At 36.6% G+C, this 19,270-nt stretch overlaps 1 protein-coding gene and 1 long non-coding RNA gene across 12 annotated transcripts in view; both read left to right on the top strand.

Moving 5' to 3' along the window:
* The window catches only part of LOC139963701 (prokineticin receptor 2-like), a 62,279-nt gene that overhangs the window by 31,977 nt on the left and 11,032 nt on the right, over window positions 1-19,270 (top strand). The window lies entirely within an intron of this gene.
* On the top strand, window positions 11,908-16,875 carry LOC139964154 (uncharacterized). Of its 2 annotated transcripts, none has more exons than XR_011791852.1 (3): window positions 11,908-13,013; window positions 13,820-14,030; window positions 16,109-16,875. It is a non-coding gene; the product is annotated as an uncharacterized lncRNA (long non-coding RNA). The 2 variants fall into 2 exon arrangements; XR_011791851.1 differs by having other exon boundaries at window positions 13,817-14,030.

Genomic DNA, 19,270 nt, shown 5'->3' with positions numbered 1-19,270 from the left:
AGACTTGTAAAATGGTCCATCCTTAATGGAATTTAATGGGAGTTGCAGCTATTTTCATGATTTATAATGCCTATTAGAGTAGTTAGGATAATTTTGTTCATAGGTGTCCGTAGACCTTGGTGTCAGTCCTTGCAATGCTCCTGCAGCTTGTCCGAGTTTTACGATGTTTTACCTAATATAATAAGTAAATACATAAACGTCTCTGGAAAACTGCTTCTAAGCGAAATTATTGAAGCCGTCGGATCTTCAATGCAGGCCTTAACGTCAATGTTAATTCATTATCTTTATAAATTTCTATAAACTCAACACATGTTATTTGACCTTCATACGAACAGCATTGACACATAACAGTGTTTGTTAAGTATCTAAAAGATATAAACCTACTTCAACCCTCCGCCTCCACCACCCCCACCCCCAACGCCCCACGCCCCCCCCCCCCAAAAAAAACACTCCAGCAATCGTATTTAATGCAACAATTAGTTGCATATTCCGTCGTCAGGCTGCTTCGCTTACAGCATAGAGCTCGTTGCTTACAGGGAAGACGTAATATCCACACTATATTTGAAAATCCCGTTTTCGGAAATCTTGTTCCTAACTCTATAAAAATGATTTTATTGAAGGTTAGTCATTATTTCCGGGTTTAAATGGGCGGTGACGCCAACCTGGCAGATGTTCGTGAAAACCTTTACCTTTCTTATATCATCTTTTTGTTTATGCGTCTACAAAATGTGGCAACTTTGAAGTGTTTGCTGAGCGGTCAACGTACTCTTAATTCAAGGTTTCGTAACATAAAGTGCGATTTAAGTATGCTTGTTATTCTCCCTGTGGACAACCCTTCACATTATAGACCAAAACAAACACATTTCCAACTTGATCGACATTATGATGTCACTGACTAATGTTGCCAGATATAAATTTCCATAGTTTAAAAGTTCGGTTGCGATAAATAATTTTATCGAGCTCTTACACAACAGTGTTGGCCCTCTTACACCATAGTGATGGTGCAGTTACAACATATATAGTGTTGGTGCTCTTACATCACAGTGTTGGCCGTCTTACACCATAGTAATGGTGTAGTTACAACATATATAGTGTTGGTGCTCTTACACCACAGTGTTGGCCTTCTTACACCATAGTGATGGTGTAGTTACAACATATATTGTGTTGGTGCTCTTAAACCACAGTGTTGGCCGTCTTCCACCATAGGGATGGTGTAGTTACAACATATATAGTGTTGGTGCTCTTACACCACAGTGTTGGCCGTCTTAAACCATAGGGATGGTGTAGTTACAACATATATAGTGTCGGTGCTCTTACACCACAGTGTTGGCCGTCTTACATCATAGTGATGGTGCAGTTACAACATATATAGTGTTGGTGCTTTGACACCACAGTATTGGCCGTCTTCCACCATAGGGATGGTGTAGTTACAACATATATAGTGTTGGTGCTCTTACACCACAGTATTGGCCGTCTTACATCATAGTGATGGTGCAGTTACAACATATATAGTGTTGGTGCTCTTACACCACAGTATTGGCCGTCTTCCACCATAGTGATGGTGCAGTTACAACATTTATAGTGCTGGTGCTCTTACACCACAGTGTTGGTCGTCTTCCACCATAGGGATGGTGTAGCGGTACGTGGTGCTTACATCGTTGCATTCTCTCGTTAGAATCAAAGACACATAACCAGAAATTCTATTGTTATTCCATTACATTAATGCATATGACAGGTGTCTAAATTCTTCACAAGTATCTTACTGTTCAAAGCAAACGTCAGTACTCAACTCCTGAGCCTTGAGCCTACCACACTTTCATAGTGGATTTACATAACCTAGCCTACTTTGCATAAAAACATCAGGGCCGAAGATATTTAAAGGGCCCTTTCTCAGAAAAGGAAAGTGGTAAAGAATGTTGCCTAGCGTTTAGCAGTGTTTTTAAGAACATTTTTAAACTACTTTTGTGCCATGAGTCGCCATTTAAGTTTTTAAACTTCAAAACGGTGACACGCAAATGAGTTCGTTCGTTGAAGCTGTGTTTGCCCTTTGCGTAGTGTTTATATGTGATTTGATTATGGTTGATTATAAAACTGCAATGGCAGATTTCCCCAGGGCCATTGAAAGCTAATCACATAAAAACTCGATTTGTTTGTTGAGCAACTTAACACCGACAATGCCATCTCGTAATAACTTAAAGATATGTATTGCAAGGCGCCAGCTGTGCCTTTGATTTAAACGGCCTTGCTGCACCAGGATTAAAACTAGCCAATACGTTTATTTGTTGACATTGACCATGAAGCTATTACATTAACCTAGTCTTAGGATTTCATACATTAACACAGTTTCACAACACACAAGTCATATAGACTAAAATCTCTCTCCTATAAATTAATCACTCCAATGTAAGACAAAAACATCTTTAGAATTTATTCCTAAAATTGACAGAAAAGGTCGAATCGAAGTAAGCATTCCGCGATGGTTCTGACAACAAAAACACTTGAAATTTCGTGTAGAAAGAATATTTACAAGCATGCAGAAGAGAGAGAACACGGTTAAGGTTAATGATAATATTTTGCTGAATTGTATCTGGTCTTGCGTGTTAACTAAAATTACAAGGTTTACGACAAGTTAATATAATTAACTTCTCATAGTCACGTTTCTCGTGACGCCATAACAGACGTCACTCACAGAAACCTTGATTAACTTTAATAACAAGACTGAGGAAGGATGATATTGATCTTTCGATCTAGTAACAGACGATTACAATAGAACAGCACTCATGATACGGTATGGCCCTACCTTAGGTTAATACTATGTATAAACTCTATGCTATTACTGAGTATACCCTAGACTATAACTACGTATAAACTCTATGCTATAACTGTATATACCCTAGGCTATAACTATGTATATGCTCTATGCTATAACTGATTATACCCTAGACTATGACTACGTATATACTCTATTCTATAACCATGTATGTCATATGATATAACTATATATACTATATTCTATAACCATGTATGTCATATGCTATAACTATGTATATACTCTATTCTATAACCATGTATGTCATATGATATAATTATGTATATACTCTATTCTATAACCATGTATGTCATATGATATAATTATATATACTCTATTCTATAACCATGTATGTCATATGCTATACCTATGTATATACTCTATTCTATAACCATGTATGTCATATGATATAATTATATATACTCTATTCTATAACCATGTATGTCATATGCTATAACTAAGTATATACTCTATTCTATAACCATGTATGTCATATGATATAATTATATATACTCTATTCTATAACCATGTATGTCATATGCTATAACTAGGTATATACTCTATTCTATAACCATGTATGTCATATGATATAATTATATACTCTATTCTATAACCATGTATGTCATATGCTATACCTATGTATATACTCTATTCTATAACCATGTATGTCATATGATATAATTATATACTCTATTCTATAACCATGTATGTCATATGCTATACCTATGTATATACTCTATTCTATAACCATGTATGTCATATGCTATAACTATGTATATACTCTATTCTATGTATGTCACATGCTATAACTGTGTATACTTTGAGCAACGACTATGTATACCCTAATGGTTATAACGATGAATAATGTGTGATACAGGATATCGTGCATGTCTGTAATTATTCGATCGCCAGTTTGATCCTCAAGTATCGGATACAGAACGGCCGTCCTTACTAATACGAAATACTAGTTTGCAATTTTGTGTCTCAAATATAGCGACATATAAGTATTGCGCCATTAGGAGCTATCAGGATTAGGAGATATCGGGTTTAGGATATATCGGGTTTAGGAGATATGGGGGTTAGGAGATAGCCTATCAGGATTAGGAGATATCAGGATTATGAGATATCGGGTTTAGGAGATATCGGGTTTAGGAGATATCGGGTTTAGGAGATATCGTGATTAGGAGATATCAGGATTAGGATATATCAGGATGAGGAGAACTCATGATTAGCATATATCAGGTTTAGGGGATATTATGATTAGGAGATATCAGGATTAGGAGATATCAGGATTAGGAGATATCGGGTTAAGGAGATATCGGGTTTAGGAGATATCAGGATTAGGAGATATGGCCCGGGTTTAGGGGATATCATGATTAGGAGATAGCCTTTCAGGATTAGTATATAACAGGATTAGGAGATATCAGGATTAGATGAGATCAGGATTAGGAGATATCAGAACTGTTATGTTCCTTCATGTACTTACCATCGACTTGTATAAGTCTTAACTGAAAGCACATAACCGCGCTAAGGTTGGCTTTTTGGATATTTTCTTGACGTACGCTCTAGTTTGATTTATATTTTATAAATACATATATATATTTTATGATTTTAAGAGAAACTAAGCTCTTTGTGGCTTGTATGTAGCCGAGGCCTATATCACAATCGAACCAGAATTGCACAGCATCGTCTGAATAACGGTGTCATTTCTGCTTGTTTTGTGCAACTTCAAAGAATTCTACAGCCACAATTATAGATAAGTTTGGTAGAAATTTGGCTCTCCTTGCTAGAAATCGCAAAAAGCCTAAAGGATAAGACTAAAAGCCCAGATTAAGGAAAAGAGATTGTTGTTATCACCGTTATCCATCAGAAGAACGTTTTCGCTGTTAACATCAGGAAGTAAACCCATCGTTATTTCATCATCTTCATCGTCTAACTTGTCTCTGCTCCGTTAGATTGTCGTACTGTAGGCCTATAATGTTATATGTTAATGTAAAGCTTTATATGTAGCCATTTAATGTAAACGTTAATGTCACGTTAATGTGTAGATCTATTATGTTATATGTTAATGTAAAGCTTTATATGTAGCCCTTCAATGTAATCGTTAATGTAACTATTATGTGTATTCCTATTATGTAATATGTTAATGTAACGTTTATGTGTATGCCTCTAATGTGATATGTTGAAGTAACGTGAATGTCTATAATGTGATATGTGAATGTAATGTTAATCTGTATGTATTTATCTATATTGTTATATGTTAAAGTTACGTTAATGTGTATGCATTTAATGTAATATGTTATTGTTACGTTATTGTTAGGCCGTTAATATGTTAATGTAAATTTTTATGTATAGGCCTATAACTAATATGTTAGTATACTTTAATGTGTTAACTTATATTGTCATATGTTAATGTGGTCACAGAACCAACGTAACTGGGTGAGAATGTTCATGACGAGATATTTCTTATCAAGATATGTTATATTCTTTAATGGCTACATTAGGATTATCTTCAATTATCTGGCATTACTAGGATTATCTAGGCTAAATTAGGAATAGATGATCTTGCAAATTGTTTGTTAATTTTTATCATAGGGTATAGTTATATTTACTCAATTACTGAGCTAAATTTCACAGTAATCTCCGTCACTGACGTGTATTTTGTGCTTGACTTATCACTTAGACGAGAGAACAAGACATGTTTGAATATGAAGCAGCTTCACGGAGGTCTTTCCCTTGATCTGCAATGTACTGTCCGCCCCCTCCTGCACCCCTGACCACTATTAGTGTATCCCAATCAAACATACCTTCATACGCCTCATGCAGAAGGGGAGGGGCGGGGGGTTGTTTGATCTAGTTTATGGTACCAGGTCCATTTCAAGGCTCATAACTTCTGTTTTCTAGTTTGGAAGAACTTGGAACAGTTAGATTGTTTTAGTTTAAGTTTAACTAGTTCGATATTCCTACCTCTGACTGATATTCAAACTTAGAAGGAAAACAACTAACAGAACAACGAAACAACGACCATCGGTGGTCTCATAGAAAACCCACGAAACAATTCAATTTAAATCTAAGAACTTTAATATCAGTAAAAGTTCTAGTTGAACCATAATTAAATTTCTTCCAGAAATTACTCTCAGTAGTTATTAGATGTGATCAGTAAAGTACACAAGGTTGCACTGCGGTTTTGCAGAATGGGGTCACTTTAGCTGTAAATTATCGATTGTATCTAACACGTACGGTAAAACGCGCCAATACATCAATGCAATTTGTATGTCCAGCTAATAAACATAGAGATAATAGGCTTTATTTAGAAATAAGATATTGATCATATAAGGCTGCTAACATTGAGGACAGTACAAAGTAGCGCCAATAACAGTCTTCTGTTTTGTTTTATTTTGTTTGTGTTGAGAAGGTATTTTTACTGTTTTCCAGTTTCCAATGACACGGTAATTTCCAGCATCTATTGCTAGAACTAATTCACCAAACAAACTATGATGTGTTTCATCTTACTTCATATATATACATTCTTTGTGAGAAAAAGTAAAAATGTCTATAGTTTTCGTTAACCGACAAATGGTTAACATTATAATTATAAATATCACGCTAAATGTCTGGACTAAAGTTTCTTCAATACTTTCCGTTATTTATTATGTTACAGAAGGAAACGTTTATATCAATGTGCATTGTAATTCTTAGTGTGGTTAGTACAATGCATAGGATAACAGTGTAAGCCAATAGAAATACATGGCTGTCCATGGTATTTAATTACAGTACTGAATGTCATGCACCAGCCTAATTAAACTATGGTAAAATATGCAAAACCACCTACATCTCACTATAACTATTAAGAAACAATCAAGCTATATATTTCAATACATCATGAAGCAAATTTGCGTTTGTTTGACAAGATGGTTCAAACTATCGTATTTGATTAAAACAAAAGGAGATATTAACAAATCTTTTTGAGATGTTCTCCAAGATGAAAACTAGGTTTAGCTGTTCATGTTGTACTTCTACACTTCTTGTATTTTTGTTGTTGTTATTGTTATTGTTGTTAGAAATGAATCCATGTAAATCCATAGAAGGCTACTCATTAACCACAACGGCTGGTCACATTAGACTAGCAAACATGCTAGTAGGTCAACTCTTCATATGCAACATAACAATCAAAAGAAACACATATGACATAGGACATACGATTGGCACAAAATAACATGTTAAGGAATGCTTTTACCGAAGTTAAAAGAACAGTTTTGTTTTAGTTTTAGATCGGTGTTAAGCAATGGATGAATAGTAACGTTAGTTCTGGACTGAGGGGCTGACGCCATCTTTTTGCCTAACATTAAAGGAGCCTTCCAGCTGAGTAATTAAAAACAGAATACACAAACATTATCCACGCAAACTATTATGATTTTACGTTTGCATTGTAACATGTCAACAACAAAATTCTGCAGCCTTTCTTAGCGTAATATAAATGATACAGTATAACGCTATATACGGAACGGTCAGACGGTGTCAAACAGCACAGAAGATAAAGTTACCTCACGTGACCACTTAGACTAAACACGATAATTAAGTGACTGCTCTGTGGCGCGGTATATCATCTACATATATCTATATCCCTACTTCATAACACACAATAGACCGAACTAGTGTAAGTCATGATAACGTTAATAACACATAGCCTGAAGTCGATGCCATGACCTATCCATAAGAAGAACTCTTTTAGCAGCATATAAGTTGTCATGACGCATAATATATTCCTTGCCAATCGCTTCTTGTGTAGTACATTTGTATGTATTACTGATCTCCTGTGTAATCTCACACCCGTAGGTCTGTATACTTTATATTTAGCTTGCATAAACCATATTCTTTATCTTTATATTGCTTTATGACAAGAAAAACATGAAGTGGTGAACTTAACCAGTTTTGACGTTGACTTTGGCAGATTGAGAACATTTCTGAAAAGTTTCCGAATTGCTTTGAGTTGTATGTGATTAACACTAACATGAAAATGTTGTCTGGACAACAAAATATGTGATTATTTACAGTTTAATATTATCATTAGTAATACTCAGTGACAACTTATACTCTAGTATGCATATTGATATGTAAAAGCTATTATAATACATATTAATATTTACATACATTAAGCTTTCTTTTATGCATATTCATAGATTACAAAATTAATTTCCAATCCAGCTATGGTGGGTAAAGTCTATTGGATTGTCTGAGTTTAAATAAGTGCCAATGTCGTTTCTCTCTCTCTCTCGAAAAATTCTATAAATTGACGAAGCTGCTATAACTCGATTAAATCATTGTACAAAGGGGGAGTGACGTCATCTCCTGAGACTATAACCTTTGATATATCGTAACATGGCAGCAACATCTCGGTTAGTTTCATGGCTTTTTTTAATATATAATATTATTCGAGGAACAAGCCAGACAGAGTTCAGTTAATATTGGGGATCCAAGTTTGTGACGTTCATACTATCCTTGTAACACAGAGAATCAACTATGTTTACAGATTGTATTTGGAATGTTAATGATTATTGTTATATGGGTTACCTAATATATATACTCTATAATGGAATATCTTTTGATCTCAGAAAACATTACCCTTGCCTTGCTAGTTCATAATCAAAGGAACCATAATTACACAGAACATATCTAATGGACTCCCAGTGTGACAGGGACACCATAATTGCCACAAATTGGACCCCTATATGTGCCTACGAGAACTCATAATTACTTACTGAAAATGACTATAAGACAAATTTGAACGGTCAAGAAACTTTGCTGACAGAAATAGTCTGTAAAATGACGTAATTGATAACAGATGGTCACAAAAAAACAAATACCTTTCAAACGCCACATTATATTCGTAGTAATGTTAGTGTACTAAACGCTTAAACACCCGTTTATTCAAGCAACCTGTCATTGGCCTACAATTTTGTCAAATTTATAGGGAAAATGTCGCAAATTGTACTTACAAATTGTCATTAAACATGAAAGGGGAAACGTGGTTTGAAAGGACAGACGCTGGGATATTTCAGAGGTATATGAACTCGCGTATCCTGCGAGTATATTACTTCTAGCTTGAAGGTTTTGTTCCTATACCGTCTGTACATAAGTTTGTAGTTACTTCTTCCTATGTGTATACAGCTGAATGCCATATTATGTACTGATGTTGTCTTTTTTGTAAAGCCACTGTAGCGCCTCGAATAACAAAACTGGTGGCATTATCTTTCCAAAAAATACTTAAATGTTTTATACTTGTAATTTTATCTCATCTTTTTCATTATTATTATTATTATTATTTTGATTAATAATTATCGATATAAATCTATTCAATATGCGTAGCAGAGATTGCAACCAATTTGGTTACTTAAATGTTATTTTATAGCTTGCAATATGTGTATATTACTACATAAAACTCAATACGAGTATCGGATCAAGGCCATCGAATCGAAGAATCCGGTTTCTAATTGAATTCTTAAAGGGATTGAATTGTTTATAGAAAGTGAATATAGCTTTAACAGTATGAATTGTAGAGGAAGTTATCATTACTTTATTAGTGAAAGTTCAACAGATTCAAACATGGCAACACGTAAGCATAACACAAAGTACAATACAGACATACAGACAGAGAAACATACAAACATTAAGACAGGCATTATAACCTACAACCTTGACCCTTTGAACCCTGTTTACAGTAACTTTCCCTGTATTCTAACATGCCTGAAATTACTTCTGTGCCGTTAAAGAGCCAATACTAAGCTCTTCGTGACCTTAACAGATCATATGTGTACTGCTATTTAAAATCAAGATACCCCTTTGACAGTGAAACATAAATCCTAAAAATGCTTAAAAAATGTTTGGTGATAGACACTATCTTGATCTTCGGTGGTTTTATTTTACCTATAAAGGTATATTGAAAGGAGTGAAGTTTCCAATCTGAATTCCATTAGTGTAACTCTGAGCTCAAATTTAATTCAACTTGAAGTTTCATCTCTGTGGTGCAGACAAATCTAACGAAGGGTCAAATCAGATATGACTATGCGGCAAATGAAAGAAGGACACTTGAAAATCTGTTATTGTATGTTAACAGTACCACAGAGGTATACACATCCAATATTAGGTCACTGCATAGATATAGATTTTAGATATATATATATACATCCAGCATTAGGTCACTATAGGCCTAAAGATATATACACATCCAACATTAGGTAACTACATATATATATATATATATATATATATATATATATATATATATATATATATATAAATGAAAATCGTAATGAGTTGGGAATATATATATATATATATATATATATATATATATATATATATATATATATATACTTCCAGCATTAGGTCACTATATAGACATATACACATCCAACATAGGTCAGATCATAACACTAAGCAGTATAACTTAGTTAGCTGTGCTCAATTACCACACGCCATCGCCTACACAGTATGAATACACCGACACGCAAATGCGCATTCATTCATTCGTTCGGTCACTTGCTCGATCTTGCACCTCCCCCTCCCCCACCCTCCCCCTCCCATGATACCATTCCGTCCGTTAATTTATTCTTTTACTGTTTTATTTGTGAAGCAAAGTCCACAGTCTGCCAGTGTATGTATATGATTTTCAAGTAACTGTTACCCTGGAGTGACTACTTTATTATTGCTCAAAGTGACTTTGTGCAGTAATTCCCTCGCCTCAGATGCCCTAGAATGCCCCGTACACCCGGCATCTCGTCGCCGATATATTGATAACCCCAAGCACCTCTCACTACGAAGATGGCTTATCAAACCAGATTCATCAACCAACCAAGTTCTCACTTACAATCAGCAAATAAAGCTTAACTTTGCACCAAGCGATGAACATTCGTTCTTCCATAGAAATAGTTTTATTCAAACATATCGTGATTACAGGGCAGCTAAGTCTAAGCTACTTCCCGGGGGAACCGAAAGTGGCCAAACAACGGTAGGGGTTAACGCGAAACACACATCAGTGAATAATGTCGGCTTATCACTCACACATGGTCTTAGATAACAAACTCTCAAAGTGGACTGGTCATCTTCTAAAGACAAATCTTGATGTTTTCTGTATTTTGTTAATTTGTTCAACATTCCAGTCATCTATATCGCGGAAAGATTGATTGTTCACCTTATAGATAGACAACAAGTACATCATATGTCTCACACTGACCATTATTTGTGGACGAAACGTGCAAACCTCGTAACGTTATTTTCATCATCGGTGGACAGCAAGTACCAATCTCTGTTACATGGCCCTAATCGTTTAAAGACACCATACACAATGTCTCCTTAAGGTATGGGTACTATCTCTATTCTTATAGGTAAATGTAAAACCCCCTAATCGTTGAGGAAGGTGTATTATACCTTAATCTTCTAGGTAGCTGTAGTATCCCCTAATATTTTCGGTAGGGGTACTATCCCTTTGTTATAGGTAGATGTAGTATCCCCTAATATTTTCGGCAGGTATATTATCCCCTAATCTTTGAGGTAGGATTACTGTCCCCTTGTCGTTTAGATATACGTTCCGCTAATGCGAAAACAAAATTAAAACGACCTACTAAACTTTGTATTGTGTTGCGTAACATTGAGCCTTTGACTATGAGGTACCGCGTGAACATTAATCAACTGAGGTATGTATGTATGTATGTATATTAGATCCTCCTGCAAGCAGGAACTCGCGAAGAAGCCTCATTGGCTTATAAAAGCCGCAAGCTGACCGAAGTCAGTCTCTTACATTCATATTTAACGTCCATGATTATAAATTGTTAATTGTCAACAACTCTGTAACTGGACGACATACATTAATCTGGGAGTGACTCGAACCGGGGACCTTATGATTGAAAGGCACCGGCGTTAACCACTGAGCTAACACTCAATAAAATGGGGTGATGGGGTAAAATGAGGTGAAATGATATGCTATTGTTTCCCGCCCTCCAGTCTTGCTTTTGAAAGCACTCACTCAATAAGAAACCCACTCCTCCTTCTATCCCCTCCCAATAAACTTCCCTCCCCCTTTCAGACCACAACGTGATAACATACACTGAAAAAATAAACTAGTCAATATTGCCACGGACTAACGTTAAATTAGTCTGTAACGTTAGCCAATGCACACGGACTACCAAAAATCTTCGTTTCATCGCTGCTTCTTAGTCAGTTTACACTGACTAAGGAAAATATAATCGCAGCTTAGTTGGTGGCGACGGACTAAGGTATTTTAACCCATGGACTAAGACCGATACGGACACCCGATTTACGCCATAATCGTAGCTTAGTCGGTGTCGACGGACTAATGTATGACGGACCACTTCGATTCACTTCAATTTGGAAACCGAGAGGCAACGGCAGCTTGCTGGACTTGGCATAGTTTCATACGATCACTCTAAGCAACTTTCAACCGTAAATCACCCAAGAAGGTCTTTAGAAGAATGGAGGTATTAACTGCCATCGTCGGCCTACCTGTTATTCCTTTAACTTGAAGGTAAAATTAAAGTTAATTGTTAGGCCACTGGCACTAGTACTGTATTATGGTTAGTGTAACGCTACCGTTGTAACGCTACTGTTGTCACGCTGGCGTTTCGCAATACACAAGTGCAATGACAGTGAGTAGCCTATAGGCTTCTATTGGGTACTGCAGTGCATTCTCAACACTAAAGTGTGCATTCTAAACACCAATTAACAATGTGTTATGTGTGTATTGGGCTAGATTGAACAGTGGCACATAATCTTCTAATTTATTCCCAAACAAATGCTGGAACTATAAGTCTCAATAGTTTATTTGAAGTCTACACTCATTTGGTAAAGATTTCCTGTAATTTCCCATGTGAATCTAAATGGGTAGGCTTTGTGATATTGAATAAGCAAGGCTAGACCTTCAAACGTACAGTCACAGTAGGCTGAACAAATTATGTTGGCTAGTCAACGGTATTATATGTTGCGAGCAGTCAGGATGCACGCTTCAGTTCTATTTAACCTTCTCATTTATCATTTTTTAGTATTTAATTTCCGGTCACACCCAGGAAACAATTGCGACATTCCTTCACGGTCGACTTGTTTACTGTAAGAAGTATTAACCGTTTTTTCTCAGGAAAGCTTGATAGTCTGAAGTTATTATAACATGTGCTTTTAGTATACTGCCAAAAGAGTAAGTTGTTGTATTTGTATTGATATTTTATGTAGAAGTAACGGAAAATTTAGTATGTTTAGTTTGGTCTAATTGCACGTTTTTTTTCTTCTGTCCAATGTAGTGCAGGGTTCACTTGCGCGAATTCAAATTATTCTGTTTATGTATATGTATATGCATCGATTCGTAGATTATGATGTTTTTTTGACATTTATTTGTAATTCAAGCATATCTGTTTAGTAGCAAAGTTTAAAGGTTAAGATTAATTAGTTTTCTCTTTTTGATCCTAGATTGAATGAAACTCATTGACGTAAATAATTGATCAGATCATACAGTTTAACGCAGTTCCTAAAACTCTGGGTATTCTCTAGTCTTCGCCGGTCCATTATATACTTTAGTACTACTAGTAAGAATAAATCAAAACGACCGAAAGACAAACTTAGTGTAACAAAGTACTGATTCTCCTCTAGCCTAGGTCTAAACAGGCTTGTTATGTGAGCAAGCAAAATAACAACTAAAAACGATTATGCCTATAAATAAGTTGGCTCAGTGCATTTCTGTTTCTAAAATTTTATATTATTAAAGATCATAAAAACAAACAAAGATTTAGCCCATGTTTTATTATCTCTGTATTCTGGGCATTTGATTCTGGTTGCAATGGTGATGACACTCTCGTTCAAATTTTCAGTATGATACAGTCTACTTCAAACTTTGGGATTGTTTTTTGAGACTATAGTGGAAGCAAATCTCACATAACTTTGTGGTGACAACTTTTTTTTTGTTCTTTTTCAAATGATGAATACTTTGCTGTTTTTTTTTTCCAGCAGGAATTGAAAAGCCAAATATCTAAGTCAACGGTGAGGTTTCCTGTGATGTACGACACCAGTGTGGAGGCAACAACAGAAGAGGAGAACTGTGTTATATATGCTTAAAGACATGTTTTAAGATGATATATTGGTACCCTTCGCAGAACAAAAGAGTTTATCCAAGAGTCCAAAAAGCAAAGGAACAAGTACCGTAGAGAAAAAAGATGGAAGAGTGAGTTTAATTATTGTACCCAACTGTTTAATGATATTAAAGATACTTTTCATAACCTGTTTAAAAAAAAAAAACAGTCTAGTATATCATTTACGTGCAAGCTTCATAAGTTTGGTCAAATTTTCACTGATCTGTAGAGCGGGAGTCCAGAGGGTTTGGTTAGCTGGGAAGGTAACCAATTGCCTGGTACATCACAATGTTCACAATGCATTCCTGTATATGAAACCTGACGACTGGCAAACCGACTGTGGTGGATGTGGCTGGGAGAGCAATTTAAAGTCACCTACCCTGTAATAGCTAACCTAGATCAGCTTTCATGGTAACCACATCAAAGTAAGAACAATGTGTCATGTATGGCCCCAAGAGCAACAAATGGCCATCGCCAGTAATTATTGGTGGTGGGGTACCCCTGCCAGTGATCTGTAATTGACCCTCAAGGCTGACCTAGGTCAGCTCATGAGGTAACCACTTGAAACCTACTGGAAAATGTTGGTTAGGACTTCAGATAAAAGGGATGGGCATTGCCAGTAATTTTTATTGGTGGGGTACCCCTGCCAGTAGACCCCCAATATGCCCATCCCCTCATTGACCTAGGTGAGCTCATGATTTGACCAGTTGAAACCTACAGGAAAATGATAGGTATCACTTCATATGTAAGGATGGGCATTTCCAGTATTTTATATTGGTGGGCCACCACTGCCAGAGTTCGCCCATCCTCTACATATAGAATCCTGTCAATCATTTTCCAGTAGTTTTCAACTGGTTAAATCATGAGCTGACCTAGATCAATGAGGGGGGGGGGGCATTTTGGGGGTCTACTGGCAGGGGTACCCCACCAATAAAAATTACTGGCAATGCCCATCCCTTACATATAGTGTCCTGCCAATCATTTTACAGTAGTTTTCAACTGGTTACCTCATGAGCTAATCTAGGTCAATGGGGGATGGGCATTTTGGGGGTCTACTGGCAGGGTTACCCCACCAATGTAAATGACTAGAAATGCCCATCCCTTACATATGAAGTGATACCTATCATTTCCAGTAATTTTTCAACTGGTTATCTCATGAGCTGACCTAGGTCAATGAGGGAATGGGCATTTTGGGGGTCTACTGGCAGGGGTACCCCCCCCCCCCCCCAATATAAATTACTGGAAATGCCCATCCCTTACATATGAAGTGATACCTATCATTTCCAGTAATTTTTCAACTGGTTATCTCATGAGCTGACCTAGGTCAATGAGGGAATGGGCATTTTGGGGGTCTACTGGCAGGGGTACCCCCCCCCCCCAATATAAATTACTGGAAATGCCCATCCCTTACATATGAAGTGATACAATTTTCCAGTAGTTTTCAACTGGTTACATCATGAGCTCATCTAGGTCAATGGGAGATGGGCATTTTGGGGGTCTACTGGCAGGGGTACCCCACTAATAAAAATTACTGGCAATGCCCATCAGTTGTATCTGAAGTCCTAACCAACATTTTCCAGTAGGTTTCAAGTGGTTACCTCATGAGCTGACCTAGGTCAGCCTTGAGGGGTCAATTATAGATCACTGGCAGGGGTACCCCACCACCAATAATTACTGGCAATGGCCATTTGTTGCTCTTGGGGCCATGCCTGACACATTGTACTTACTTTGATGTGTTACCATGAAAACTGATCTAGGTTAGCTATCAGGTGACTTTAAAATTGCTCTCCCAGCCACACTCACCACAGTCGGTTGCCAGTCGTCTGGTTTCATATACAGGAATGCACTGTGAACATTGTGATGTACAAGGCAATTGGTTACCTTCCCAGCTAACCAAACCCGCTGGGCTCCCGGTCTATTGGGATCATTATTAACATGATTAACATAATTATTAAGCTTTGAAAAATAACTTGGTGTTATGCTGTTCAAAGCTAATAATTATTTGGTAAAGCTGCTATTCCTGGCTTATAATTTGAGGGACCTAGATTTAAATGTATACCTCCCAATATGTTATAAAATTTTAATGTAAATGTATGTTTATGATAATGTGAGTTATCATGTGCTATATCTGTATCTGCGCTTACACGTATATCATATTTTCTGTTCACAGGTCAATAATGGTGCAGATTTTGGCTTCCTGAAGACAAGTGGGAGGCCATTTGTAGTTAAGAGAAACACTCTTTGTTCGTGAAGACTTAACTGGTGTCGATTTGGGGTACCACTTTAAAACGAAAGTCATGAGGAACCCTTGCCCAAGATTCAACTTTGCATTATTGTGCAGTGCTATACTTTTGCGATTCATGTTTGATCCATGAACTTGTCTTAACTTTGTTGGAATAAAATCATATTTTCAGATTTTTGTTTACAGTGATTTCTTCTCTATCTGTCGAAAGTCAGCCTTGTAGACATCAGAAGTTTTATCAGAAATAAATACTGCCAACGTACACATTATTTGTGTTTCTTCTGCTCTCTTTTCTTTCAGTGATGCTAGTCAGTGAAACTAGTCGGGTTTAAATCTTTCAGTGATTCTAGTCAGTGCAACTAGTCAGTCGATACCGACTAAGAAAGGTTAGTCGGGAGAGGCACCATCCTGACTAATGTAAAACCTGCTATAAACTAGTCGGTGGCTCATATAAATTAGTCGGTAAAGACCGACTAATGTCACCAACTAATGTAACTGACTAATATACTTTTACCGACTAAGAAATTGTTGATCGACTAAGCTGACGGACTAAGATGACCTACTAAGAAATCCAACTGACTAAGGAATAAATTAGTCGGTATAGCAAGTGACTAAGGCTATGTTAGTCGGGAGAGGCACCAGATGGACTAACGTTATGTTAGTCGGTGAACCAATTTAAGTTTTCAGTGTAGTTAGATCCTATTTGTAAAGTCCCATCAACCAATTGTGGAAAGTGGCGGAAGTTCCTTATAGATTTGCCTGAGCACTTATAATAGCCTTACTTGTGCGTTACAGTCTTGCCAGACTATAGGACCTAACACATATACACACAACGTGTCGTCGGCCTAGAGGTTGTTGGTATTTACAAGTATATAACGAACGTCACTCGCGTAATTAAGCATTTCGTATGACAAAATTGCAACAATTTAGCGACGGAAGAATGTTGAAATTGAAACTGCTAAGTAACAGGCTTCACTCTTTTTTTTCAATGACATTTCTCATTACTCTTAAGCTCATCCTCAGCAAATCTTGGATTTAATGTGTAGTTGTGCCATGTTACAGTATATTGAGTTACAAGCCAAGCGTATCACCAACACTGAAGTTATTCCCAATATAGCTAATATCGAACAGTCTCTCTTAATCTGTCCCTTATATAGGTGTGTCCTTGACACAACAGTTTTTCTTTGATGTATTTTCTCTAAGTATCAAAATACAACTCCGTGAGACAAAATATTAAAGAAAACATAGGCATTTGCGGGAAACGTATGGTAGTGACATATGCATGATGTAACCGACAATTTAAAATATCTCTGGATACAATGTAGTCAGAACTTTATTCCATAATTGGAGGAGTTAATGTTTCATACACAATTTCCAATAACGATGAGACTTTAACATTATTTCCAATTTTACCGTAATGTTATAAACGTGTACTTGCATCCTTTACTAGTTTTGTATTCATGACCCGGACGGTTGCTTATGACTTTCCATATTGTGGCACAATATAGCTGAACAACAAATAATATATTGTTAGCATATTCACTTTAATATATTCAGTTTTAATGTTATATATACTTTAATTGTTTCTCTTTTTGACCTGTAATCATTAATGATTCTTTGCCATACTGTTGAAGCTGAGCAAAGACACTGCCAAATTATTTCCAAATCTTAAAAAGAGTCAAATTATAGACAATATCATATCTTATCGATGAGGCTGAATGCTGTGTGGATATCAGTGACAATTTTCTTTTTTATTACATCTGGAGAAGTATTGATATTATGTGAATGGAACAGATACAGAAATATCCAACATTATGTATGTTGAATATGTAGGCCTATGATACGAACTGAACACACATCACTGCCGTTACTTCCAACCCCTATGTAGGCCTATGATACGAACTGAACACACATCACTGCCGTTACTTCCAACCCCTATGTAGGCCTATGATACGAACTGAACACACATCACTGCCGTTACTTACAACCCCTTACATTATGTATGTTGAATATGTAGGCCTATGATACGAACTGAACACACATCACTGCCGTTACTTCCAACCCCTTACATTATGTATGTTGAATATGTAGGCCTATGATACGAACTAAACACACATCACTGCCGTTACTTCCAACCCCTTACATTATGTATGTTAAATATGTAGGCCTATGATACGAACTGAACACACATCACTGCCGTTACTTCCAACCCCTTACATTATGTATGTTAAATATGTAGGCCTATGATACGAACTGAACACACATCACTGCCGTTACTTACAACCCCTTACATTATGTATGTTAAATATGTAGGCCTATGATACGAACTGAACACACATCACTGCCGTTACTTCCAACCCCTTACATTATGTATGTTGAATATGTAGGCCTATGATACGAACTGAACACACATCACTGCCGTTACTTCCAACCCCTTACATTATGTATGTTGAATATGTAGGCCTATGATACGAACTGAACACACATCACTGCCGTTACTTCCAACCCCTTACATTATGTATGTTGAATATGTAGGCCTATGATACGAACTGAACACACATCACTGCCGTTACTTCCAACCCCTTACATTATGTATGTTGAATATGTAGGCCTATGATACGAACTGAACACACATCACTGCCGTTACTTCCAACCCCTTACATTATGTATGTTAAATATGTAGGCCTATGATACGAACTGAACACACATCACTGCCGTTACTTCCAGCCCCTTACATTATGTATGTTGAATATGTAGGCCTATGATACGAACTGAACACACATCACTGCCGTTACTTCCAACCCCTTACATTATGTATGTTGAATATGTAGGCCTATGATACGAACTGAACACACATCACTGCCGTTACTTCCAACCCCTTACATTATGTATGTTGAATATGTAGGCCTATGATACGAACTGAACACACATCACTGCCGTTACTTCCAACCCCTTACATTATGTATGTTGAATATGTAGGCCTATGATACGAACTGAAAACACATCACTGCCGTTACTTCCAACCCCTTACATTATGTATGTTGAATATGTAGGCCTATGATACGAACTGAACACACATCACCGCCGTTA

This window comes from Apostichopus japonicus, chromosome 22 (genome assembly GCF_037975245.1).
Source record: "Apostichopus japonicus isolate 1M-3 chromosome 22, ASM3797524v1, whole genome shotgun sequence".
Classification (NCBI taxonomy): domain Eukaryota; kingdom Metazoa; phylum Echinodermata; class Holothuroidea; order Aspidochirotida; family Stichopodidae; genus Apostichopus; species Apostichopus japonicus.
This window is presented reverse-complemented; position numbering and strand designations above follow the sequence as displayed.